Source organism: Bos grunniens, chromosome 7 (assembly GCF_055505025.1).
Source record: "Bos grunniens cultivar Pamir isolate PY7600 chromosome 7, Bosgru_T2T1.0, whole genome shotgun sequence".
Lineage (NCBI taxonomy): Eukaryota > Metazoa > Chordata > Mammalia > Artiodactyla > Bovidae > Bos > Bos grunniens.
The window spans coordinates 92,186,801-92,214,058 of record NC_141171.1 but is presented as its reverse complement, the minus strand read 5'-3'; the positions used below and the strand labels follow the sequence as shown (position 1 = coordinate 92,214,058).

At 36.3% G+C, this 27,258-nt stretch overlaps 1 long non-coding RNA gene across 2 annotated transcripts in view; it reads left to right on the top strand.

Annotated features, from left to right (window-relative positions):
* The window catches only part of LOC147369966 (uncharacterized), an 88,647-nt gene extending 67,484 nt beyond the window's left edge, over nt 1–21,163 (top strand). For both annotated transcript variants that reach the window (XR_015168247.1, XR_015168248.1), the window contains one exon: nt 20,419–21,163. This is a non-coding gene — a long non-coding RNA (uncharacterized LOC147369966). The remainder of the gene's footprint in view (nt 1–20,418) is intronic.
* The last annotated feature ends 6,095 nt before the right edge of the window (nt 21,164–27,258 follow it).

Sequence of the window (27,258 nt, the reverse complement as noted above, 5' to 3'; positions counted from 1 at the left end):
GTAAGTTCTACAAGGACTGATATCTCTATTCACTGGTGAAGCCCAAGGCCTATAATAGTGTCTGGGACATAGCCACATCTCAAAAACTATTTGCTAAATAAATGAATGGATGAGAGAGTGATAGTTCATTTTAAAGATGGTAGCTAATTTGACTTGAGTGAGAAGTAACTGAGTATTAAAGTTTAGGTGCGAGGTGAATAAAAGTCTTTAGCTCATGAGCGTTCTGTGAAGAAATCTGGCTTTGGGAACTGTCAAGATACAGGTTGCTGTTGTTCAGTCATGCAGTTATCTGATTGTTTACAATCCCGTGGAATGCAGCCCGCCAGGCTTCCCTGTCCTCCACCATCCAAAAAATACAGGTAGGATTTGAAATTCTGAGGCTAGATAAAATCATTTAGGGAAAGTGTAATGGAGTGCTAAGAAAAGAAGAAATGACAGAATTTAGGAAACATTAATTATTGTAGGAGTAGAGAAAAAGAAGCTGGAAATAAGAGTGAGAAATAGCTAAAGATTTTTGGACACGATTTTGAGAGAGAGGAAAAGAGACAAGGAAGATCAAGAAAGAAGCAGGAGGCAATAGTTTCAAATGCAGAGCAAGAGTCAAATAACATAAAAAATAATGTTAATATCTTTTAATCTGACTCTTTCCCTAAACCTATAAGATTTCTCTCTGTTGAGCCTTCCTAAAGTCTAGTTCTAATCATGTAACTCTTTCTCTAAAAGCTGCCACTGATTTCTCATTGCCCTCAAGTCAATTTCGAGAACAATCTATGAAGCCCAACCCTCAGGACAGGTGTGACACCTATTTTGAACCCCTCCGCATTTCACTGGGACTTATCACATTCAGCATTCTTACTAACATATGTGTACTTTTCACATCTATAATCATTCTCAATGGGACTGTAAGTTTTCTGAGAACAGGAATCGTGTCTTAATCATGTTTCTGCAGATGCAGTGTGATGCTTAATCTTTTAAAAGTAAAATGCATTAAGCATTCACTGTATTCTGAACACTGAACTAGATTGCCTCTCTTTATTATATTATTAGCATTAAAGCTTATAAGTTAGGTATAATATTACCATTTTGTCTGCTTAGTGGACTTAAAATTCCTCTTCAGATTACTATCATGTATAAAACTATGATTTCAAACCAGGACGGTATGATGGATAAGACAGTGAAATGCTTTCTTTCCACACTGCACTGCATTGTAGATGGAAGCACACCAACAAATATTTATTTAATTAAATTGCTTTGAGTTGAAATCGACCTTGGAAATGGTTTTCAATTGTATTAGTAGAGCTCTTTGCTTTATCTTATTGCCTATTATTTTAATTTTATGATTTGGATAATGACATTGAAAGCAGAGGCGGGGGACAGAAAGATAACAAGTCATGGATGACAGGATTAAGATTTTGAATGATACTGACAGGTTGAAATGATGGGTTCAAGTACATGAGTTGAAACTCAACAGGAAGGATTCTGGAGGATGCATTGGTGTCAGGGAGGCACAGAGGTGAAAGAGCAGTTAGGATGGTTTTAAGCGGTCCAGGAGATAAGAAATGAGGACTTGAACTCTGTTAATGGGAATAGATGTGAGTGACACGGCACATTTAGAATCTACATACCTTGACAAGTGAATGGATGCATGAATGAGGAAGAAAAATTCAAACAGGACTTTAAATATTTGAGCCTGAGTAACCCAGGAAGGGTGAAGACATTGGCAGAGACAGAAAGGTCAGAAGGAGGAGCTGGATTGGGGGTGGAAGGAGAGGAAGCAAGTGATTTCGACTTCAGGTAGTCATAAACCATTTTGTTTTTGAAATTTGAAACACTGTTGATTCATCTTAACTCTTTATTTTAGGCAAGGTCTGGTAGCTATTGCTGAGTTTGAAAGCTACCCAGTATTGAGCAAATACTTTGTGTCAGGAACAAAGCAGCGTGTTGTATGTGGATCATCTTCCTTACTTGTCTTAACTTGCCTTGAAAGTCCATTACAGCTGCGGAGACTGAAGCTGGCAACTAGAAAAGACAACTTAAAATAACCAGAGACATTTCTTCAAGACATGCCAAAAAATATGTGGAAACCACTAAGGTTCATATTAAATTCATTATTAAAGCTTACATTAAACAAAGCTAATTCATTTTGTAACATTTCCACCTAATAGGAACCATTAAGTAAGCCTGATGTTCACTTCACTGGACTTGTGTGACTCTGTTTCCCATTTTGTTCTAACTTTGGCATTTATTCCGGGATGAATCTATCTGTTCTTGACTTCCTTACTTAGAATGAGCTCTAGCATCCGAACTAAAATGCTGAGTTTGATCTATCTGCCCACCCTTAGCTGGCCTTATCCCAGTTCAGTTCAGTTCAGTTCAGTCGCTTAGTCGTGTCCGACTCTTTGAGACCCCATGAATCGCAGCACGCCAGGCCTCCCTGTCCATCACCAACTCCCAGAGTTCACTCAGATTCATGTCCATCGAGTCAGTGATGCCACCAGCCATCTCATCCTCTGTCGTCCCCTTCTCCTCCTGCCCCCAATCCCTCCCAGCATCAGAGTCTTTTCCAATGAGTCAACTCTTTGCATGAGGTGGCCAAAGTACTGGAGTTTCAGCTTTAGCATCAGTCCTTCCAAAGAAATCCCAGGGCTGATCTCCTTGAGAATGGACTGGTTGGATCTCCTTGCAGTCCAAGGGTCAAGAGTCAAGAGTCTTCTCCAGCACCACAGGCAAAGGCATCAATTCTTCGGCGCTCAGTTTTCTTCACAGTCCAACTCTCACATCCATATATGACCACTGGAGAAACCATAGCCTTGACTAGATGGACCTTTGTTGGCAAAGTAATGTCTCTGCTTTTCAATATGCTATCTAGGTTGGTCATAACTTTTCTTCCAAAGAGTAAGCGTCTTTTAATTTCATGGCTGCAGTCACCATCTGCAGTGATTTTGGAGCCCCCCAAAATAAAGTCTGACACTGTTTCCACTGTTTCCCCATCTATTTCCCATGAAGTGGTGGGACCGGATGCCATGATCTTCGTTTTCTGAATGTTGAGCTTTAAGCCAACTTTTTCACTCTCCTCTTTCACCTTCATCAAGAGGCTTTTTAGTTCTTCTTCACTTTCTGCCATATGGGTGGTGTCATCTGCATATCTGAGGTTACTGATATTTCTCCCGGCAATCTTGATTCCAGCTTGTGCTTCTTCCAGCCCAGCGTTTCTCATGATGTACTCTGCATATAAGTTAAATAAGCAGGGTGACAATATACAGCCTTGAAGTACTCCTTTTCCTATTTGGAACCAGTCTGTTGTTCCATGTCCAGTTCTAACTGTTGTTTCCTGATCTGCATACAGATTTCTCAAGAGGCAGGTCAGGTGGTCTGGTATTCCCATCTCTTTCAGAATTTTCCACAGTTGATTGTGATCCACACAGTCAAAGGCTTTGGCATAGTCAATAAAGCAGAAATAGATGTTTTTCTGGAACTCTCTTGCTTTTTCCATGATCCAGCGGATGTTGGCAATTTGGTTCCTCTGCCTTTTCTAAAACCAGCTTGAACATCTGGAAGTTCACAGTTCATGTATTGCTGAAGTCTGGCTTGGAGAATTTTGAGTACTACTTTACTAGCGTGTGAGATGAGTGCAATTGTGCAGTAGTTTGAGCATTCTTTGGCATTGCCTTTCTTTGGGATTGGAATGAAAACTGACCTTTTCCAGTCCTGTGGCCACTGCTGAGTTTTCCAAATTTGCTAGCAAATTGAGTGCAGCACTTTCACAGCATCATCTTTCAGGATTTGGAATAGCTCAACTGGAATTCCATCACCTCCACTAGCTTTGTTCGTAGTGATGCTTTCTAAGGCCCACTTGACTTCACATTCCAGGATGTCTGGCTCTAGGTGAGTGATCACACCATCGTGATTATCTGGATCGTGAAGATCTTTTTTGTACAGTTCTTCTGTGTATTCTTGCCACCTGTTCTTAATATCTTCTGCTTCTGTTAGGTCCATACCATTTCTGTCCTTTATCGAGCCCATCTTTACATGAAATGTTCCCTTGGTATCTCTAATTTTCTTGAAGAGATCTCTACTCTTTCTCATTCTGTTGTTTTCCTCTATTTCTTTGCATTGATCACTGAGGAAGGCTTTCTTATCTCTTCTTGCTATTCTTTGGAACTCTGCATTCAGATGCTTATACCACCCCTGTGCAAAAAGAAGCTTGGCTATCATTTAACAGATATGTTTTCTGGAAACTCTCATACTCTCCTTGGACTTCCTTGGATTACTGTTTGAACTTCTTCAGAAAGTTTGAATGAATGTTTCATGAGAGAATAAGAGGAAAGGTATTCCAGATAACAGAAACAGTATGTGCAAAGCACAATACAGGAAAATTGTGCAGTAAACAAAACAAAACAAAACCAGACAAAGGTAACTGTCTTTGTGGCACATTTTATACTCTTTGTATGAGTCTTCACATTTGAGGTTGAAAATGAAGACCAAAAGATGACAAATTCTATGTTTCAGTTTCATCTCCCCAGACCAAGTAGTTCTCCCTTTTTGCTCAATTTTGCATATCATGCATAGCTTAACTTTCCGTTTTCTAGTTTTGTCCATAAAACTTCACCTCATTTTTAACTTTCTCCTTTCTCTTTCTCTTCTGAAAACCTCAATGGTTTTGGTCATAGAAGTCTATGATATTTTTGATTTGTAAATGTTAGGTCATCCAAACCAACTATATAGTTTCTTGAGATGTTCCCTGTTTGTTTCTTCCCTGATTTTTCTTTTTGTTTTGCTTAATTTTTCTGCCCTTAAAAATCTTCTTTTGTAGAGTTGAAGAATGGCATTTTAGATACCAGATCATGCCTACACTTTTGCCAATATTTTATTTTATACATGGCTTTCCTAAAAATCTAAAATATGTGTCTGTCTAAGAATTTTCAGTAAACAATTTTTACACTTTTATGAACTCCTAGATGACGTATGGCTGGTGTTTGATGCCACATTTTATAATTTTATTACCTTAATTAAGAAAAGAGTTAAGAACAGCACCTGGATATGAGGAGTACTTATTAGATCTTAGCTACTATTAGTTTTGAGTACTTATAAAAAATTACTCTCCATTGTTCCAATTAACAGTTTCCATTAAAATAATTTATAGTAAGTAATTGTAAATCTAGTTACAGATGTAGATATGGAGGTAGAAACAGATGAAGTGACTTGCCAAAGATTAAACAACTAGAAAGGGGTGAAGTTGAATTCTGTATCTCTGCTCTTAACCTATTGTGGTTTGAATGCAGGGCTAAAAGAAGCCTGGAATCTGCAATAATTTGTGATATTGCTACATTAACCCTGGATTTTGTTACACTGACCTCTGAATTTTTCAGGAAAAAAGTCATGTGCAGTAAACCAGTTCATTTGGGCTTTCTGTTGCACACTGCTAGACTTAATTCCAACTATGCTGCTCCTGCTAAGTCACTTCAGTCATGTCCAACTCTTTGTGACCCTATTGACTGTAGCCCACCAGGCTCCTCTGTCCATGGGATTTTCTAGGCAAGAATACTGGAGTGGGTTGCCATGCCCTCCTCCAAATCTTCCTGACCCAGGGATCAAACCCACATCTCTTGCGTCTCCTGCATTGGTAGGTGGTTTCTTTACCACTGGCACCCCCTGGAAAGCCCAGTTTCAGCTACATGCTATCTTAATTTATTCTAAGGTCACTACTACTTTCAGATCATTGTGCAATTCTTCAAATCCAAGTCAATTTCAGAGTTACAATTCTTATTGCTCCTTATATGTTCTGTCAGAAAAATTATCAGCAACAGTAGTCAAGACTTTTACATTCACAGGAAGTTTAAGTTTAATGGAATTGGTGACCCACAGATAATTAACTAGGTGAAGGCCCCACAGCTACCATCAGTATCCCCCCTCTATCATTTATTTCCTGTATTAGGAGATCATCATTCCCATGCTCAGACCTTCAGTGGTGCACTTCTACCAGGCCAGCGCTAGAATCTCTCTTTTTATTTTCAACCAGCCTCAAGCATGCTTCTATCTTCATGACCTTCTCTCTTCCATGATCATAAATTTTAATGGAAATACATATCTTTGTATATAACAGTACTAGATTATGCCCGATGCCTCTTGTTGCTAAATCCATGATTTTAAGAACAAAACTTTTTAAAGAACTGGTGGATGTCTTTTGTGCTTCCCAGGTGGCTTAGAGGTAAAGAACCTGCCTGCCAATGCAGGAGATATAAGAAGTGCAGGTTCCGTCCCTGAGGAGGGTAGATCCCCTGGAGGAGGGCATGGCAACACACTCCAGTGTTCTTGCTTGGAGAATCCCATGGACAGAGGAGCCTGGTGGGCTACATCCATGGGGTCACAAAGAGTGGGACACAACTGAAGTGACTTAGCAGCAGCAGCACGCACAGACCTCTTTCATTTGACACAGACATTTATCTCACCAATTCTCCTGGGGCTGTCTAATAGAATATGGTAGGAGTCAAGTTTTGCTTTTCAATATTAGCTCTTCAGATCAGATCAGATCAGATCAGTCTAATTGTTAATTGTTTAGTATGACATATCATAAGTAAAAACTAGGATGAAATAATGAAGAAATTAGTAAAGTTTAACAAATTTAGAAGTACAGTTGACTCTAATAACAGAAGGCAATGGCACCCCATTCCACTACTCTTGCCTGGAAAATCCCATAGGTGGAGGAGCCTGGTGGGCTGCAGTCCACGGGATTGCTAAGAGTCAGACACGACTGAGCGACTTCACTTTCACTTTTCACTTTCATGCACTGGAGAAGGAAATGGCAACCCACTCCAGTGTTCTTGCCTGGAGAATCCCAGGGACAGGGGAGCCTGGTGGGCTGCCGTCTATGGGGTCGCACAGAGTTAGACACAACTGAAGTGACTTAGCAGTTAGCAGACTCTAATAAAATATTTTCTATTTGTTTTATCTGGCACTGCTATTAGACAATATTTAGCTGTAGTTTAGAAATTCATCCATAGCTCTTAACATTGTATGTAATTTCAATGACCTGGCTAGATACGGGAATTAACATTAACAAATTTTAATAATTTGTTTTTTAAATTAATTTTGGTTTTATTTACTCTCCTGAAAACTGGGCATTAGGAAACAAAAACTAGAAATTTACTGGAAACTGGAACTAGGAAATCCATAATCAGTGCTTGAGCATGAGGAGGAAAATGAAGAACTACATGGTGTAAAGTTTAGGCTAGAATAACCAGATAGAATGTCTTTGAAAACTGCTCCATCTCTTGGTATTTCATTGTAAGCAGACAACCACAAGGATGATTTGATTTAAACTAGAATCTTCTCAGATATACTCTGAGGTGTAACACTAACACACTAAAATATATATCACAAAACATCCTTTGCCTTTCAAACTTAATGGCTGTCATAATGACCATCTGCTGACTGTAGGTTTCGAGCGTCCAGTGACCTCTGACATTTATGACAAATTATGTACCAAAGTGCTAGGGACACCTTGTTAAAATGAAGCCAGAGGCCCTCAAGTTCTCAACCCCTCTTGTCTTTAAAAGCATGAGTTAAATGGTGGCAAGAGGCAGCTTGGACAGAAAACAGGCATGGCAAGAGCTAAAATAATGAAATCCTAATCTTCTACCCTTTGACTTGTGCAGCTAGCTTCACCACAACGTGCTTTCAACCATTAAACTAACCTTAGGAAGTGCCAAACCAGTTAAAATTGACTGAAAATTTGCACATCACCACACAAGATTTGTTTGATTCTTATTTGAAAATTGCACGGAGGACTGTCACCGACTATAGTATTTTAACCAACTAAATATGTTTCTCAGTCACCTCTGGTGCACAGTAAAATTGATGTCATGTAAAAAGCAGTGTGAAGAACAATTTTCAAAGTCACAAACTTCATCTGTCTGCAAACACAGTAGCGCTAGTTGAATTAAGCAGAGTACACTATGTTGTAAAGGTCTTTAAAATGTATATGAAAATAAACTTCACTTTCTGATCCCAATTCCAGAGATACATGCTAATTTTACTTATACGGGATAAAACAAGGTTAGTAACTATTTATTAGAAAAATCTCTATGTCTAAGCTTTAGTAAACAGTAACTATTTTACTACTATTGTCATAAAGTCATGAAAGTAATATACAAAAATAAGAAGAAATGCAATTTATTTATAGAAAAGCAATGCAAGCATATTTGTGGTCTTGTGACACAAGGTAATGGTCTGAGGACAAGACTTACTTTAATTTAACCTAGTTATTGTTAAGCTTTTTGAGGTAAACTGTACAAAATGAATGTATATAACAACACATAATGGGATGTCATAGGAATGTTGACTTACTGTGAAATATTCAGACATTTCTCAAGCAAACCTTTAGGAAAATGGGACTCAGTGTTAAATTTATCAGCTGTGTTCTTTTGACTGATTAATATAAAACAGACTGTGTGCTCTTTGGCATTAAAAAAATATAAACTGATAAAGAAAACTACAGAAAATGAAAGCTTATACTAATGATGTAAAAATCTATACTGTACCCTAAAGCTTATCTAAAAAGCAGCTTATCTATGTTTTATAAAAAAAAAATGAGTAGGTTTTCACAACTTTGTTTTATTGGAGATGTTACAGTTTTGAAACTTATTGTAGATAAAGTGCTGATTTGTCTAAAGGAGAATTTATGACCTCTAGAAAACTAACTTATGATGGAATGTAATTTTTTGTGTGTGGCATTAGAAGGTTTTCATTTAACATGTTTGAAATTCCAAATTGGATTATTTCATAAAGAAAATGAATTCTAGAAATATACAATCACCATGGTTCTTCTGCATTTTAGAAACTGTGTCAGGCAATTGTTTCTCTTACTTTTGGTCTTGACTACTTTCAAAGGACTTGGGCCACAGATACAGATATTGCACCATTCTCTCCTGTTAGATAATTATAAATCATGGTTTCCTATATAAAATATGCACATAATATCACTTCATGGCAAATATATGGGGAGACAATGGAAACAGTGAGAATTAAAAGACACTTGTTCCTTGGGAGAAAAGCTATGACCAATCTAGACAGCATATTAAAAAGCAGAAACATTCCTTTGCTAACAAAGGTCCATTTAGTCAAAGCTATTGTTTCTCCAGTAGTCATGTATAGATGTGAGAGTTGGACTATATAGAAAGCTGAGAGCCAAAGAATTGATGCTTTTGAATTGTTTTGTTGGAGAAGACTCTTAAGAGTCCCTTGGACTGCAAGGAAATCAAACCAGTCTATCCTAAAGGAAATCATTCCTGAATATTCATTGGAAGGACTGATGCTGAAACTCTAATACTTTGGCCACCTGATGCAAAGAGCTGACTCACTGGAAAAGACCCTGATGCTGAGAAAGATTGAAGTCAGGAAGAGAAGGGGACGACAGAGGATGAGATGGTTGGATGGCATCACCGACTGGATGGACATGAGTTTAAGTAAGCTCCGGAAGATGGTGAGGGACAGGGAGGCCTGGCATGCTGCAGTCCATGGGGTCACAAAAAGTTGGACATAACTGAGCGACTGAGCTGAAATATATTAATATGTCTATATATATATGTGTGTGTACATATATATATATTGTATTTATAACTTTATCATCTTTCATTTGAATATTTTAGTTAGCTTTTCAGAGACAAAATTTGGTCTTAAGCAAAGTTTGAATGTGTTTCTAGTTCCTTTCTGCCTTTGCATTTCAGGAGATTCTTTCACCCTTATCCAGTGCCTTTGCTTATCTTTTTTGCCCCCATAAGGACCCCGGTTTCTCTTTTCCCACACTTCTCCTCAAAAGTGGCAGCCATGTTGCAGTCCCTAGAATATGGCAGAAATTAGATTTCTCTTCTGATAATTAACAAAATGGTACCAATGAACACAGTATTACTGGAAGATTTTTTTCTTTGAAAGGTTAGATCCAGAACCTTAGAGATCAAATTACCCAATGATTTTTTCTTATAAATAGATTTTAAATTAATTTTTAAAATTAATTAATGGAACCCCTTTTATGTTTCCATCCAGTCCCATCACTTCATGGCAAATAGATGGAGAAACAGTGTCAGACTTTACTTTCTTGGGCTCCAAAATCACTGCAGATGGTGAGTGTAGCTGTGAAATTAAAAGACGCTTGCTCCTTGGAAGAAAAACTATGACCAACCTAGGCAGCACATTAAAAAGCTGTCTTTTTAATGTTAAAAAGAGACATTACCTTGCCAACAAAGGCCCATCTGGTCAAAGCTATAGTTTTTCCAGTAGTCATGTATGGATGTGAGAGTTGGACTATAAGGAAAGCTGAGCAGCGAAGAACAGATGCTTCTGAATTGTGATGTTGAAAAAGACTCTTGAGAGTCCCTTGGACAGCAAGGAGATCAAACTAGTCAATACTAATGGAAATCAGTCCTGAATATTCATTGGAAGGACTGATGCTGAAACTGAAACTCCAATACTTTGGTCACCTGATACAAAGAACTGATTCACTGAAAAAGACCCTGATGCTGGGAAAGATTGAAGGCAGGAGGAGAAGGGGATGACAGAGGATGAGATGGTTGGATGGCATCATCGACTCAATGGACATGAGTCTGAGCAAGCTCTGGGAGTTGGTGACAGACAGGGAAGCCTGGTGTACTGCAGTCCATGGGGTCACAAAGAGTTGGATGTGACTGAATGACTGAACTGAACTGACTGGAGATATTTCTGTGAAGATATCACTTATTTGAATTGGAAGTGAGAGGCCAAGAGCCCTAATTGGTCATCTTGACTTTCTCCTCCCAAACTTCTCTGGAGTTTACTGTGTCTTGTAAAGAACTCCATGAGTAGTAGACTTTGAAAAGTCTTACATAATCAGACTACACAGACACAAAACTAAGTCCAAGAAAAGTGAAGTGGCTCTAGCTTTTTTTTATGTCTGAAATGTCCTTCCTTAGTCAATGTCTATTTAAAAACCCTTTTCATGGGACTACTACTCTGTCATGACCTAACTGACATCTCCCGGAAAAGATCATCATACACTAATTTTTTTTTTCACCAAGCTCTTTGTCTTTAAATAATACTCTATTGCAATCCTTTGTGTAGTCCATGGTAGCAGAGAAAACTTAACTCATTTTTATCTCTAGTACCTACCAATCAGTGTCTGACTATAGTAATTACTGGTTTAATGTTAACAGAAATCATTGTTTTCTTTAGAGTTGACAGGAGTTATTCTATGGTTTTATACTAGCAGAAAAAATAACAAGCTAAGCTAGCATGACCAGTTCTCCAATTGCTATAGCAAGACTATCTACTATGTGATTTTGAGACTCTTTTCTAATAAGAATGTATATTAAGACTTCGGTCTCACTATTCAACTCAAAACAAATGAAAATCATAAGAATTTTAGACAGAAAATAAAATACAATGGTTATGCTAAGGCAGTTTTTTTGTATCATGCTTTGTAGCTAAATTTGTCTAACATTTCTGATTGCCACAATTACCTTTTGCCACTGCATTTATACTTTCTGCATGCATTCATACATGGTTTCCTATATATATAGATTTCCTGATCTTCATCTTGGCTGGTGGGTGAAGATGTTTGCCTTCTCCTCACTTGCTGCAATAGGCTGCTTCTCATTTCACAGCGAGTAGGTCTCTTCCACCCATACTCAGGGCTTTCACTCTGTATCCATTAACTCAGTGTCACAGAGAAGAAATTGTGATGTTCTAGGATGGTCTGAAATGGAATGGTTTACTATAAAGCATAAATATTCATTGTTCATGGGTTCTAATAGAAGGTACAGTGTCTGTTTTCTACATGTTCAGGAATAAATTTACTTGTCAAGCCATAGATCAAACACCTATTCCCATTTAAGTATACCAAAAATACTCACATTTACATCCTGAACCTCTGCGGTCTCTGGTTAAAACGGATAAAATCTGTTATCCTCATGTAACATTTTGCACTTGTTCCTAATCAAATGCCTCCTCACCTACTCAAAGACATCGCTCCAGCAATTCTCCCTGTTTCCTGCATCTTCCTTTTCTTTTCAGTGTACAAACACAATATAACATTCTCCACTTTTACAACAAATCCCTCTCTTGAGCTCTCTCACTGATTATCACTGTCTACTTACCACCCTGGCACTTTTCTCCTATGCCTTACAGCAAAACTCCCAGAAATAGATTCTATATGCATCTCAATTTCCTCCCTTTCTTTCCTCCTATTTTCTCTTGAATCAATGCCAGTCAGTCTTTTTGTTATTCTGAAATTCAAAATTATCTTGCCAAAGGATAGGAGACAGGGGCATTTATAATCCTGAGTCCTGTCTTCTCATTACTGAGAATTGCCTGTGGGGTCCTTGATTCCATACACTACCACAAGGGCTGAGTGAGTTTTTTCATTTTGGGAAAAAAAAAAAAATCTTGAGGCAGTGAAGCAGGAAAACTTGGGAGTTTGTTAGCATGGACTGAAACCGTCTACCCCAGTTTCAGCAGAGCCTAGGGACTGGCCAAGGGCACATGCTCCACAGGACCCACAAAATGTCTGCTTTGATCTTTTCCCTGTTTGTTCCATGTATTCTCTTTTTAGGAATCCTCCTCATTTTCCTAACCTTTAAATTACTCCCCAGCACTTTCTCTTTTTTAAACTAGGTTTACTACTTACCTGAGCGTACGTGGTCCAATTATTTTGAAATCATGTGTGTAATGTTTAAGTTTTTATTTACCTTTTTCCTAAATTCTAGACCAATACATGAGGTATCTTCACAATACCTCTCCCTGAATGTTAGTTCAAAACCAAACTCTTGACCTAAATTTACCACGAAACTGAGTAATTCTCCTCTGAGGAATCTACCCACAAGAAATAAAGACATAGTTTTTATAAACCTTGTGTGTGAATATTCAAAACTGCATTATTTTTATTTAAAAATCCAACTGGTAACATATCTATTTAATCAAATGCTATTCAGCAATTAAAAGAGGTGAAGTATTGATACGTGCTTTAACATGGATGAATCTCAAAACATTGCACTAAATAAAATGAAACAGACTAAAAAACCTGAATATTGTGTGATTCTGTTTATATGGAATATCCAGAATAGGCAACCCTACCAAAGTAGAAAGTAATTTTTACCACATTCAGACTAAGAATGTTCTAATCACAGGGTCTTTGAGTTTGCTTTCCCTGGAACTAGAAAACTTTTCTTCCAAATATATTGTTCATTTCATTTCTTTTAGCTTTTGCCCAAATGACAGATGTTCATAGGGGCCTTTTCTGATCAACCAAACTATAACAGCTCTTGCAATCCACCATTCTCAGTTCTCATTTGGCTTTACTTAATTTTTTAGCTCTTATCACAAATGGGCATAAACTGTGTTTGTTTTGTCTATATCTATCAACAAAGTAGAGACAGGGAATTCATCTCTTGACATGTCTGTGTGCAAAGGGACTAGAATAGCACTTGGCAGATACTAAGTGATCAAGAAATTCAGTCATCCGTCCATCTGTCAATCAATTTGTTCATTCTTCCATTCAACATTTTTCCCTTTAAAGATTCTAGATCTAAATCACATGTAGTGATGCTGTCAATGTATCAAATAGTGTATTTTTAGAAGGAAAGTGGAAAAAGAGAAGCCAGGGTATGGTGAAGTTAACAGAGACAAATTGACAGACAGAAATAGATATGTGTCTGTAGACTAATAATAGCAGGATAAGTTGGATAGAAGCATAGTTGCTGCCTGTGTGTCCCTGAGTGACAAGCCCACCCACCGAACTGGAGTTCAGGAGAAAGGTTAAGTCGAGAGACAGGACTTGGGACTCATCTGCCTAGGGGTGATAGTTAAAACTGATGTATCCTTAGTTCCTGTCAGCAGCTGCTCCTACACACTCGGGAACTCTCCATTAACATTTAAACTGACTGTCAAGTCCATAATTTTGTCCTTTCTCATCCATCAGTTGCCTTCTTCCTTTTAAAATGTTGAAGTCCTCCCTGTCCACTGGTACATTTTCCACTGCCAACCACCAGTTCTCCAGTATTTTCTATTTTCAAAAAGATTTCGCTTTATTATCTAGCCTGACTCCATCTTATTTTTCCTCCTTTCCTCTCCTTCCTTAGTGTATTATTTCATTTCAGCCATCTTCAATGGGAGAACTCTTGACTGCCTTCTGTGGTCAAATTCACCTTTCTTCACTTCTGATTAGTTGCCTTCATGTCTCAATGTCTAATAACCTGCTCAGTGGGGAGCATGATTTCCCTGCAATAGAATTTTGCTAGAATTGAACTTCTGTTTCTTTAAAACTACTTAGAGTTTGTACTTGCTTGAAAAAGCTTGAACCTGAGAGAATGTAAGCAAGCTGAAAAATATTATTTATAGGACTTTATAAAATATAAGAAAGTACAGGTAATTGTGGGCATGGACACAAATTCATCTTTTAATAAATGAATATGTTTTGAATCTTACCTCTCTAAAAGAAACAAGGTTCAATGTAACTGCATATCTATTGAATTTATAGTCTTATTGAAATAAGAAAAGAAAACTTCATGGAAGAGTGGTCATGAAAAGGTAAGGAGTAGGTTATAACTTAATAAAAAATTAAAGATAAGTCATGGAGAATTAAGAGAAAAGGAAAAATGTCCATTTAGGAGAGGTAAGAATAATCAGAGAAATGTAGCAGAGATAAAAGTTCTGTATTTCTCATTGTAGAAGTGTGCTCTTACCAAAGCATGGCAGTTTTAAATTATAATAAAAGGAAAAAATACATAGAAAACCCCATGTTCCAATTGTTAAAAACATATAAGTAGTATAGAATATTAATTTCATTCATGTGAGAAAAAAAAAGCATTTCAAATAATTGTCACAATGTGAAATATCACTTATATAACTGTCTAGACTTTTGGTAAATGCTTTTGATATGTACCCAAGAATATCTAAACAACTCATGTAAAGTTAGGAAGAAAATCATCAGGAATAATATAGGGTTAGTATAGAACTTCTCCATCTTTGGCAGCAAATAATCAACGTGATTTGGATATTGACTAGATCACATAGTGGATATTAAAACAAGTTCTCAGTGAATCCCTAAGCTGATGCTCTTTCTAATGTAGTATATTGCCTCCCTCTATATTTGAATCGAAAGGAGAATATACTTACATGTTTAGTTGTCTTGATATCTCAAAATATAGCCTGTGATTATACTTCAAATCCACTATAGGTTGCTGGTGTTAATTGGGCTAAAATTTCTGAATTTGTGCATCTGCAGTTAAAAGGCAAATATTGGGGAAATGATCAAATAGGCTTATCTTTGGATATCAAATTTCCTAGCCCAAAGTAATCTAGAAGATCAAAATCTATCAAGGACAAAAGGAAAGAAGAGAGGTGGAAGAAAAGGTCTGGAGTATTGGTTCTCCCTGGAAAGCAAAGCTCAAAAAGGACTCCCTCCTGCCAGGGCTCTTTGTATGGTTGGTGATGGGGAGGAGAGGGCATTGAGATCCTTAGCCAAAGAAACAGAGACCAAAATGGGAAAGGAAGTGTGAACCCATCAAAAGAAAATTTCTTGAATTGATTACAGTGCCTTGAATTTGGTGCTTCATGCTGCTGCTTTATACTGGGGCATTAAACCAAAATTTAACTCTTTATATATATATTAGCATACTTCATTGGTTCAAACATGCATATGTTTTCACATTTTAAACTCTGTGAAATCAGAATGTGTATTGCATTTTGTGTAATAAGAGAGCATTGCATCTTAGTTAATTGGCAGCATTTTTATTTCTTAGTAGTGGTGTATCTTACGATTGATGGTATATTAGATTTGATGAAGGATCGTAAGTGAGGTTCATGTGAAATGTGTGTGAGTCTATTCTTACGTCTCCCACTGATGCTCAGCATCACTTCCACTGCAAATCCTATTCTGATCTAGATTTTATTAGTCTTTATTACAAGACTAATATCTTATAAATGTATCATTCAAGCTCCTTATCTGTTCTCTTCCTCTATGAAGATGATGTGATGTTAATTGAGAAAAAGAGTTTAAATATTCCATTTATATGAGCAGTATATATAAAAGCTATGAAATCTTCATGGCATTTAAAATAGAATTTTTAAAATCTCACAGGATTCAGAATACTTTTACTTTTTAATGAATTTTCAAATTTTGCAAGATGTTTGATTTTTGGAACCTTCTGTAGTCTAAAGAAATATTTTAACTAAGTAGTTGCTCTGAGATACAAGGACTGAGTTCAATCTAAAAGGAAGTCTTCTGTCTAATAAATTAAGTGCTGGTTAAACCCTGAAAGCAAAAGCTCTGAGCTGTATGTTTCTAGCTGGATTCTCAGTTTTTGTTTTGTTTTTTTAATAAGGCATAGTTTCCCATGCAGTAACATATGGTTTTAATATTTGAGCATTCTCAGCCATTTTCCCCATATGTTTGTTGTAATTGACTAACCACACATGGCCAAATTCTGTCCTTAGATGAGCACAGAGAACACTCTCTGGGGTCGAGGAAAATAAGCACATTTCATACAGCAACCTATGGTCCTCAAACCAGGCTCCTATCAGTCTTTGCACAATAATGAATAGTGCAAATGAATGATTATTAATGCATTTTAGAAGTGACTCTGAATGCAGAAGCTCCCTTGCTCTGAAAATCTCTGAGACGAGCTGTTTGACAAAGGAGTTGTTGAAAGACTTGGGAAAAGCTGTGTGCAATGATGCACATGCTTTGAGTCAGGGGATGGGGAGCATCAAAACGATTAGTAATGTGACATGTCAGAACTACCCAAGGCATGTTTCACTTATTCATTCCACAATTTAGCACTTATCTAGGCACGAAGTATACATTGTTCTCAGGGAGTTCCCATTCTAGGAGCATAGTACCTACAATAAACAAGCAAATTAATAAGCCAGGGGGTTATATAAGTACAATAAAAATGATAAAACGGAATAATATTAGAGTGGTGGGAATAGTTTTACAAGGGTGTTTAGAGAAAGTCTTCTCTTGGAAGAAGTGATATTTGACCTGAGGCCACACTGATGAGAAAGAGGCAACCATGTGAAATCAGCAGTGGAAATAAAGATACAATAGACAGGAGCCTTGGCAGGCTCTAAGACTCGTACAACCTCATGGTCTGGAGGGAGGTGGGATGGGAAGTATGGGCAAGGACCAGACCATGCAGGTTCAGGTAGACCACGGAAAGTTTTGTGAATATTAGTTTAAGCACACTGGAGTGTTTTAAGCAAAAGAGTGAAGCAAATTGATTTATTTATACATATATATTTAAATATCCTATTAGATTTGCTTTGCCATCAAATGACCACCACAAAAATAACTATTTATGCAGCAGTGGAAAATATAGAGAATTCAACCATTTGGTAGGAATGACATTTATAACATTGGCAAGGATATTTCAAGACATTAAAAATCTGAGACATGATTTCGGTTTTCTCTAATATAGTGATTTCCATAGGCATAAGGTCCTTGAATTCTTATATACAATCTAAGAAGAAATCTTCCTGCGAGCTTTAAAGGGAAAGTAAAACAGAATGATCCACATGTGAACCTCACACAATTAATATAAACATCTATGACAATAATTAGGAAAATTGAATGAAAGGTGTGATACTAAAGCTTTTTGATGGGTAAGGATTTTTGAAAAAAAATGATGTATTTGGAAAATTGAAGTTTGGCAGATACATATAAAGTAAATTTTTCACTAACCCTGTGTAACTTCAACTTGGATCATTTTTTAATTCATTTTAAATGTGATGTACTGATACTTATATGTCAGTAATAAGGGTATTATAACTTTTGAATGATGTTTAATTTTCAAAATAGCAAAGGGAAAATTTTTAATATATGACAATGAAATTACCCAGCATCTGATCTTCCCTTTTTTGTTCTCTAAGATGATGACAAAGTAAAATCACAGAAAATAAAACTACATCTTTGGAAACAATTAACAAATGTTGTTCTGAGCCATGAAAATTTGGGGTTGTTGTGTTACCACAGCATACATTAGACTATCTTACTAGTGTAGCCAATAAATAGACATTTCCTCTATTTACCTCCAAATTAAGTTAGAAAATCCATGTCTTCTCAACATCTCTAGACAAAGTTCCATCATCCTACATTTATCTGTTTAAAGATTTTTGTATCAAAATGAACTTGGTCTGGTATTAGTGAGTGAAAATCTCTCAGTCATGTCTGACTCTTTGTGACCCCATGGACTGTAGCCTGCCAGGCTCCTCTGTCCATGAAATTTTCCAGGCAAGAATACCGGAATGGTATATATATATATATGTATACACACACACACACACACACATATATATATATAAAATAAATGTTCTTTATCTATTCTTCTGTCGATGGACATTTAGGCTGTTTCCATGTCTTGGCTATTGTCAGTGGTACTACTTTGAAAATAGAGGTGCATTTTTTTTAATGTAGTTTTTTCTGGGTATAAACCCAGGAGTGGGATTGCTAGATCATATGGCAACTCTATTTTTCTTTTTTTTGAGAAATTCTGTTTTCCATAGCAGTTTCACCAGTTTCCATTCCTACCAAAAGGGATGGTGGGTCTTGACACCCTTTCTAGTATTTCTTACAGGTAGACTTTTTAGTGATGGTCATTCTGGGGCCATGTGAGGTGGTATCTCATTGAAGATACCTCATTCATGAAGGTACATTATTCAATGAAGGTATCTCATTGAAGATTTGTATTTCTCTAATAATTAGTGATGTTGAGCATCTTTTCAAGTATCTATTGGCCATCTGTTTGTCTTCTTTGGAGAAATGTCTCTTTAGGTCCTCTACATGTTGAATGTCATGATAATCATACTATGAACATTTGTGTCCGAGTTTTTTTTTGGTACGTGTACATTTGTGCAAATGTTTTCAGTTCTCTTGGGTGTATACCTAAAGGTGGAATATCTGTGGCATATGTTTAACTTTTTGAGAAATTGCCAAAATTTTTAACAGCTATATCATTTTATATGCCCACCAGCAATGTATGTGATTCCAACTTCTCCACATCCTCACCAACACTTGTTACATTTTCTCTATTGTTTTCAGTGAACATCCTTGTTGTTTGAAGTGGTATTTCACTATGGTTTTGACTTACCTTTCTCTAATGATGAATGATGCTGTGCATTTTCTTATGTGTTCATTGGCCATTTGTATATTTTCATTAGAAAAATGTCTATTCACATCATTTGCCCATTTTGTAATTGAGTTATTTCTTTGTTTTGTTGTGAGCTATTTTTATATTCTGGATACTAAATGCTTATCAGATATATAATTTATAGATATTTATATATATATATATTATATATAATCAATTCTGTGATTGTCTTTTCATTTTATTGATAGTGTCTTCTGAAGCACAATGTTTTTATATTGAGATAAATTCTAGGTTATCTATTTTTTGTTTTGTAGCTTTTACTTTTGGTGTCATACCCAAGAAATCTTTGATAAATCTGAGCTCATGTGAATTTATATGTTTAAGTCCTTCTAAGGTTTTCAGAGTTATTAGCTCTTATGTTTATGTTTGTGATCCTTTCTGTCTTAATTTTTGTGTATTGTGTGAGGGGTCCAAATTCATTCTTTTGCATGTGGATATTCAGGTTTCCCAAAATTCTTTGTTGAAAATATTATAATCCTATAACCCCCCCACTGAACACTCTTGGTTATACAGAAATCAGTTTACCATAGATGAACGGGTTCATTTCTCAACACTTAATTATTTTCCCTTGATCTGTACATCTAGCTTCATGCCGGTAAACATTGAATTGATTATTATAACTTTATAGTAAGTTTTAAAATAGGAAAATATGGGTCCTTCAGCGTTATTCTTGTTTCTCAAAATTACTTTTGTTATCTAGAGTCCCTCGGATTATAAATTTTAAAATGAGTTTTTCTTTTCCTGTAAAAATAAGCACCTGGACTTTTCATCGGTATTGTGTGTGTGTGTGTGTGTGTGTGTGTGTGAAAGTCGCTCAGTCATGTCCGACTCTTTGCAACCCCATGGACTATACAGTCCATGGAATTCTCCAGGCCAGAATACTGGAGTAGGTAGCCTTTCCCTTCTCCAGGGGATCTTCCCAACCCAGGGATCGAACTCAGGTCTCCCTCATTGCAGGTGGATTCTTTATCATCTAAGCCACTAGGGAAGCCCTTCATTGGTATTGGTTTTGGTGAATTCTATACATCAGTTGGGGATTACTTCCATCTTAATTATTTCCATCTTTAATCTTTAATCCACTAACAGAGGATATCTTTCCATTTATTTAACTCGTTTAATTTATTTAAATATGTTTTCTAGTTTTCAGCATACAAGTCTTGCACTTCTTTGGTTAAATATTTTCCTAAATATATTATTCTTTTTGATGTTATTGAAAATAGAATTATTTTCTTAATTTCGTTTTCAGGTTGTTCATGGATAATATGAAAGTGAAAGTGGTAAAGAAAGGGAATGGCAACCCACTGCAAGATTCTCGCCTGGAAAATTCCATAGACAGAGGAGTCTGGCAGGCTACAGTTTATGGGGTCATACGCAAAGAGTGGGACACAACTGAGCAACTAAAACTTTGACTTTTCATTATATTCTGTAAATTTGCTGACCTCATTTCCAGGCTGTGACTATGTGTCTATGTGTGTATTACTTAGCATTTTGCATATATGTAAGATAACGCCACCTGCACGTAGATAGTTTTACTTCTTCCTTTCCAATCTGAATCATTTTATTTCTTTATCTTGCCTAACTTCCTTGGCTAAAAGTCCTATACAGCGTTGTAGAAGAATAGAAAGACCTGATACCCTTGTCTGGTTCCTTACCTTAGGACGCTTTCAGTCTTTCACCACTACATTTGATGTTAGTTGTGGATTTTTCAGAGAAGTCCTTTATCAGGTTGAGGATTTTTTTTTTTTTCCGCTCCTAGATTGTAAGTGTTTTTATTATGAAAGTGTGTTGTATTTTGGCAAATGCTTTTTCTATGTCTATTGAGATGATCTTTTTTTTTTATTAGTGTGATATATGATGTTGATTTTAATATGCTCAACAAGTCTTGCATTCCTGGAATGTGTCCAACTTGGTAGTGATATATCATCCTTTTTATATACTCCTGAATTCCATTTGTTAGCATTTTATCTTTATTCATAAAAATATTGACATAATTTTCTTTTCTTATGTTATCTTTTCTGACTCTAGAATCAGGGTAATACTGGCTTCATAGAATGAATTAAGAAGCATTCATTTCTATTTTTTGGAAGAGTTTGGAAAGGGTTGGTATCAATTATTTTTATTTTGATTGGAGGAAAATCGCTTTTCAATGTTGGGTTGGTTTCTGTCATACAACACTGTGTATCAGCCATGATTGTACATACGTCACCTCCCTTCCCTCCTCCTACCCTATCCCTCTACATAACACAGGGAGCACAGCCTGGCACTCTGTGATGGCATTAATTCTTTTTTAAACATCTGGTGTAATACAGCAATGAAGACATCTGGCCCTGGGCTTTTCTTTGTTATAAATTTTTATATTAGTAGCTCAGTTTCTTTCCAGATTTTCTCTTTCTTCTTGAATTAGTTTTGGTAGGTTGTATGTTTCTAAGAATCTGTGCCTTTCATCCAGGTTACATAATTTGTTGAAATATAAGTATTCATATTATCCAATTATAATTCCTTTTACTTCTGTAAAGTGAGAAGTAATGTCATTACTACAATTCCTAATTTGAGTAGTCTTCTCTCTTTTTTTCCTGGTCAATCTATTTGTAGATTTCTCTATTTGTTTTTACTGACTTCTGTATCTTTGAATTACCCATTTTAGCTATTTCTGCTCAAGTCTTTATTTCCTTCCTTCTTCCTGTTTGGAGTTTAGTTTTCTTCACTTTTTCCAATTGCTTATGATATATGATTGATTTACAATTGACATTAAAGTAGGCATTTGATGTAGATCTGGATTTAGGTCATTTTTTCTTTAAAGACTACTTTTACTGTATCCCACAAGTTTTGCTATCTGGTATTTTCATTTTCATTCCTGTCAAGTATTTTCTAATTTCTCTTATGATTTCTTCTTTGCTTATTTGTTATTTAGGAGTATGTTGTTTAACTTCCACATACTTGTAAATTTTCCAGTTTAAATGACCATCCTATTAGTTATCAAGGATGCTAAAAAGGCTTTTACAGAACAGATGTTTTCAAAGTGCGCAAAGCAGTATGATCTATGAAGCTAGTATCTAGAGCCCTGGCAAGACCCTATCCAAGCCCACTGCAGCCATCCCGCACCCACTTTATTGTGTTCCTATATCCCCTGTGAAAGTAAAGAAGGTGTTATTTGAAGAGAAGGAAAAAAGCGAAGATGTGTCAACTCTCATTTCTCTGTCAGATGTTTACTACAGGCAGGAGAACACATTCTCAAATGTCTCTATCTCCATTCCAACAGGTTATATCTTTACTTAGCCATTCCCCCCCCACCTTCCCAGCTCCATTCCCTGCTGTTTGGACCTGGTGGATGAAGAGAATAAAACATAAGTGCTGACGATTTTAAAAGGATGGCGTGATTGAGGTGAAAAAGTTTGGTTAAGTCTTTTTTCTCCCTCATGGTATGTGTTATAGACTTTCCTTCTTCAACTAGTAGAGACCATGAGAAGTAGGTAAGTGTCCCATTTCTAAAGATTTTCAAAATATCAAGTTCCAAATTAATTTTTAATTTTCTTTCTTTCATCCTTTAACATTGAAATAGAGAGCTCTGCCCTTATTTTCCTTAAGAAAAGCAATTCATGAGAACATCAGCTTTGCAAAGCAACTGGTCATTATTTCTGTGATCTCTTCAAATGTATGTTCTTTCCACTAACATGGATAGTTCAATATTTTGCTATCACAAAGCAGCATAAATAACCCCGATGATGCTTCTATTGAAAAACTCCCCAGAGTACAAATACAAAACCTAATTAATTTAGCAAACCTTTTAGGGTGCCACACATGCCCTGAGCCTATAGTTAATAAATTACTCAGAATCTGTACTTTCCTACCCTAATATTTTAGACTCATATGAGTTGTATATATATTTTTAAAAGAAACTACTGTCTTAGTGAAGTAAAAAATGAATGGCAACTTAGAATACCTTATAATCTATTATGCAAAAATTTTTATTAATTCTTTTATAATAGCTTCTGGGCAATACGATTCCATGCTCAGCCCTTGCAACATGGTTCCCGCAAAAAACAGTGAAGTGACATCTTTGATATTTGACCTAAGGAAAGGGGTAAGGCTCATGAAAAGTGTCATCACTTAACATACTTTTGTAGGCTAAGCTCCTTGTACAGATAAAATGAATTCAATATACAACCTTGTTATTCAGTTTTTATAGAAAATCTTAGAGGCCAGTAATTTCCACAGTCTACACAAATTGCTGTTATTGATGAGTCTGGATACACCTATGATATAAGACTTGAAAGGGTCGATGAAAAATTTCGTGAAGAGGGCACAAACACTGCCCCACGATTGAACTAAATCAAAAGTTGATGTGTTTCTACTTGCTAGTAATGATTGCAAAGTCTTCGTGTATGCCTCACATAACAGACGTACTGAGTTGATCCTGTAAACAGGCAGAAAGCCTGTATGGTGCTTTGAACACAATAGGCAATAGCTGAATACTGTGGTTGACTACAAAAGAAATGGAAGTACAAGGACATATAACACCAGCAAATTTCTTTTTCTAAGTTTAAAAGCAAATTTCTTTTTTTTTAAGTCTCTTTGGCCACTAAGAGACAAACACAAATCTCCATCACTCTTGCTATCCCAGGCTTTAAAATAGTGCTTTCATGTATTGTAAAGATAGAATCAGATTTTTAAAAATCTGCATTTAAGAGGGAAACAACCAGGCAAAATCCCTAGAATAGAAATGACCACAGTAGTTTGGGAAAAGTGTAATATTCAGACAAGCCAGTGGGTGAAAAGGCAGCAGTAGGGATATTTTTTGAGAATGATGGAAGTCCTTTTTAGTATCGTTATGTCTGGGCCAAATAAGAGAGTGACTGAAAGTTAATCCAAGTGCGGCACTAGTGACGACAATTTTGGTAGATTGATAGAAGTGGCAAGAGAAGAGAAAGAAGACCAGTACACATCGGAGGTCAGCAGGTTGAAGGAGTTGACTCGCAATGATTTCTGCTTTTCCCGCTGAGTGGGAGTAAAGGTTATCTCCTGGGAGTGAGGTATTGGTGTCAGGGTAAGTGTCTTGGAGAGATGAGACTGAATTTGAAATAGTTGCTGTAAAGCATGGCTGAGAGAGCTGTCCAGGCAGCCCTGGGACCTCACTGGGGCTGCAGACCATGATCACAGAAGGTCATACGTGATTTAGTGGGGAACCAGGTACCGCTGTGAAGTTGCCTCTTACACTCTGGGTTTCTTTTGAAGATAAGGGCCATATCATAGGTTTTTAACCTCAGCAGGTATTATTATACATGAATTCTATGAATATATAATGATGTACAATTATTTACTGAATAACGAAATACTGATGTATATCACAAGATGTCAATGGCAACTACTGATTTATTCGTGTATCAGCAGATACATAAACTTCCCCATTTTTTGACTGTGCTAACAATGGCCCCAAACTCTCACACTATGGTTCTCTTTGTCTGTGGCCCATATTTTCTCAGTCAAGTGATGGTGATCATAGTGATCAAGTGATGGTGATATATCATCTACCAAATTTACCAACTGCAAAATGTTTCCAATGGCAATTCTTGATATTATGGTTGTATTAGAGAAGATCCCCAAAAGAGAATAGCCTGCTTGTGTTTTTCTTAATCCTTATTTCCACACTGTTTTCCATCACAGAAATACACTTTTCCTTAATGGTAAGCAGTTAGATTTATTGTCGATTCAAAAATTCATATCTTTAATGCTAGATCAACAGTACTAGAACTCATGCTAACCAAACAGGAAAGCTTCCTATTTCCTTTGTACCATAAAATTCTAGACAGAGTTAATTCACAGATAAAACTTAAATTAAACCTCTAAACTAGTTCTGTAAAAGACAATGATGAAAAACGTTACCTCCCATTATCTCTGTCTTCTCAATTCTTTGTGATGACTTTTGTTCCCGTGTACATGGTTAGAAGTGAGAAGTGATGATTATAAGAAAAAGAAGAATAGAATAGCCTAGGCCTGTAATCTACATCGACTAATATGAAGGAATCAAGTTGGATGTGTGATGGCCAGTCTCAGCCATGTCTTAGGACAGCTAGAAAAAGATACATTTCACATCAATTCTAAATGATTTCTGTGCTTTTCCATTCATTTTAGCTGTACCAAAGAAGGGGGCAGGCTGAGACTCAGGAAGATCACATAGCTGATGGCTTTCAAAATGAGACTATATGGGATGTATTAGAACATCAGGTCTTCATTCTAAATTGTGCAGACACTAGTATTCACTTAAAAAGTATGCCAGAAAAAAAATTGCCTGATCACAGTCATGTTTTAAGATCTTTAATGCTTGTCTATGATTAGGGGTAAAATAGCTTTACTTTTTTTTTTTTTTTTAGAAATTCTAGCTTTTCTGTGAAGATCAGCCTCTTCCCTAAGCTGCATCAACTTCAAATATTCTGCTGGCAGTGTCTGCACAAGAGACTGCTAGGCTTCAGTCTGTACAGGCCCTGGGATTCTACAGGGTCTAGAATCCTATGGTGCATGTCTATTCATTTCAAATAGTTTTCAAAAATAGAAAAAAAAAAAAAAAGTGAGAGGATGAATGCTTAATATTAAGTGAAAGGGATCTTGTGCCACAAAGCACACATTCTGCGTCTGTTGTATAGAATCATAATTTTGAGGTTGAAATTTATATTCTTAATGTAATTTCAAAGTGGAACATAGCTTTTAAAACAGTAAAACAATAAAGGTGGCCAAGCATAGCTTACAGATATGACTGTGCTGATAATGCCTGCACCAGAGTGTCAGGGTTCTCCATGCATAGGTTACTTTTAAAGCCAGCCAAGATGCCAAGGTAAGTATTAAAACACTTGAACCATACTCTGAGAAAATAAGGAGCAAGCAAGAGAGATGCCTGTGAGTTTTGCATCAACACTTCTAATATTGAGACTTAAATTCTCATTTTGTTCCTACCTGGGTTCTCCAGGCACTCTGTATAATGTTAATTATATCTTAACAACTCCAGGATATCATTAAGAATATGTGAAATCCTAATTTACATTATTTTCAATTTGCATTTATTCTTATATCTTTAGGACTTGAATAATAATAAAAGGTAAAAAATAAAAAATATCAAACAAAAATTTTCCTATGAATCTCAATGATGAACATGAAATATGTATTTGGTATTATCCTGTACCCACTTAATAGAATTCGGTGTGTATATAGCTACATGTGTTTTTCTTTCCAACAAATAAGACAGAAGACCATTAATGGATTTATAGTTTCAAACAAGGCCTCTTGGGTTACAAAGTGCAAATGAAAATTTTAGTAACCAGTCCTCTAGCACAATGCTCACCTTACATGTGAGAGGTGATTTTGGAAATCAGTCCCGTCGACTTTCATTTTCCTTATCTGGACAATATTTTCAAGTGCATCAACTTCTAATACAGGTTATTAAACATGTGACAAATCTGAATATCCATTGTGCATTGAGTTTCCTATTTTAACATTTTTATACATGTAAACAAAGAGAGGTAGAGTACTTTTATTTTAGGATCAATTACACCGTATTGATAAAGGAAAATGAAATTCACCTTATCGTTAATAAAACCGTTCCTTCAGTAGGAAATGTCACTCTTTTTATGGAAGGTTCAAGCTTTTCCTCAACAGTATATATCATGTGTCTTTCAGGAAACAGCAAATAAATTTCAAAAGAAAGAGAAACAGTTTAACCATAACTTTTGCTATAGTTTTCTGCCTCCCCTTACCCAAAATAACAAAATTATTTGAACTTGCCAGAGTTTGCTGTGATTAATTGCATTTCTGGTGTGTGTGCCACACTTCATTTTATGATTAAGATTTCTGACTCAAGAAATTGTCAGCAAAAGACAGTATATCAAAGTTTAAATATCAGTAATAAAACAGTACAGGGGATATTCTGTGACTACTTAGAACTGAAAGCATTTTATTGAAAAAGGTTTGTTTTCTTTGGCAGCCTTCCATGACCTCCTACTGTTGACAAAACTAGCAGCCAGTCCTGTTTGAAGTGTAACTGCGGCAGAAGCCGCTGCTTCAGAGCACTTACAGGATTTATCTCTAAATTAATATTTTC